The sequence below is a fragment of the Galeopterus variegatus genome, unplaced genomic scaffold (assembly GCF_000696425.1).
Source record: "Galeopterus variegatus unplaced genomic scaffold, G_variegatus-3.0.2 Scaffold11453, whole genome shotgun sequence".
In the NCBI taxonomy this organism is placed as follows: Eukaryota; Metazoa; Chordata; class Mammalia; order Dermoptera; family Cynocephalidae; genus Galeopterus; species Galeopterus variegatus.
The window spans coordinates 9,838-11,779 of NW_007737564.1; positions in this window are offsets into that span (position 1 = coordinate 9,838).

Sequence of the window (1,942 nt, forward strand, 5' to 3'; positions counted from 1 at the left end):
TGTGGACGAGAAGATCAGGTATCACCTGTCCCTTCGGGAAACAGGGTCTGGCCTCTGATACCTACTGTACCCAGGACTCATCCTGGGAGTCCAGGCCCCAGCCCCCTTCTCCCTCAGACCAAGGAGTCCAAGTTCAAACTTATACTTTCTTGGACCTTGGTATCTCGGTCCCCAGCCCCAATCTCCCAACTCCATCAGAACCTGGAATTCTGAGAGCCCAACGCTGTTCTACTCAGGGATCCAGGAGTTTGGCTTCCAGCCACTTTTTCCGCAGGACACATGATTCTGGACCCCCAGCCTCCTCCCCTCTAAGACTCAGGAGTCTAGTTCTTGGCTCCCTCCTCCCTCAACCCTCTGTCCTTTCTCCCCAGGGACATGTACGACAAAGGCACGACAGCTATGAGCACTTATGCAGGAATTTTTACTGACCAGTTCCTTTTTCTGCTGAAGGGAGATGAGTAAAAGCCAGGCCCCCAACTGTGAGGGAGGAGAGAGCCCAGGCCCCAGGGACCCCTGGCTCTCCTGACCTGCCCCAAGATTGGACTGAGCTCCCCCTTTCCAGCATCGTGTGCCTGATTCTAGACCAAATCTTTATCAATAAAAAAAAATAAATAAATAAAAAATCCTAGTTTATTCTTTTTGATGTGGCTGCTTTTCTTTTTCTTTTTTTTAAAAAAAGATGACCGGTAAGGGGATCTTAACCCTTGACTTGGTGTTNCCGGGGCCTTGGTGTTATCAGCACCACACTCTCCCGAGTGAGCCACGGGCCGGCCCGATGTGGCTGCTTTTCTGAGGCCTCAGGGGTCCAGCCAACATTTAATGAGTGCCTTCTGTATGTATGTAGCTCAAACCTGGAACCTGGTCCATGGGAATGAAGAAGTGAATACTAACAATAAATAATCATAACAACAATCAGAGATTGCTCTTCACTAAAGTCCAGCTTTCTCATCTGCAAAATCACAAATCGTGGACACAGCTAATCCATAGTGGCCTCTTACAGTATCCAAGTTCTCGGCTTACACTTTAAATGTGCCATTGCAATGAGGTGTCCAATGGTCTTGTGACAGAGGGGAGACTGGTACCCACAAATCACTGTGAGCTTAGGAAGTCAGTGCCCAGATTGACTGGGAACAAGAAGATAGAACTCTAAAGCTTGTGCTCTTTGATAATTCCTATACATTTGTCCCATATACATTTATTGACACCCTACCAAGCCCTGGGAAACAGCAGGGAAAAGACCAACAGTCCCGCTTTCACATAGCCCCTCAAAAGCCACTAGTTAGGTCCTGGCCCAACTGCAAATGGTTTTAGTGATTATAGCTTCGTAGTATGTTTTCTTAACTGTTCTCTCCTTATTAGAAATAGTAATAACATTTCCTGAGCTCCTACTCAGGGCCAGGAGCTCTACTCCATCGTGATGCCACGAACAGAGTTCCTTGCCCTCGGGGAGCAAAAAGACAAATGGAGAAATAATTTCAGATAACAAGACAGGCAACGAAGAAGAGTAAGTGGAAGAGATCAAGGCCTTGGATGTGGCCACCTTATATAGCCAGTGTGTTAGGGACCAGGAAGGGTCCTCTAGAGAACTGGGCTGGGGCTGCTAACATGGGATGCATCACAATGCAGCATGGTTAGGGCTGTTGTTGCTGGAAAGTGGAGGGAGGGGAAGTAGACACTGATTTGGTCCCCAGGTCGGGGTGGGGTGGCTGGTGGTTGGAAGAGGGTGTCTGCAGTGGGGAACTACACATAAAAAGCACAGGGTGTGCAAATAAAAGCAGAGGCTCCCTTTTCTGAGGGAAGACAGTGCTGGGCCAATGGGTGGAGGGGGCTGAGGGCCTGAGGAAGTAGAGGGTGGTCCTGACCCCCTAAGTCTCATGGGTGGGGTTGTAGGTCTCTGGGGATCCACAGCCTGCATTTCTCCTAATCTGCTTGACATTAACCT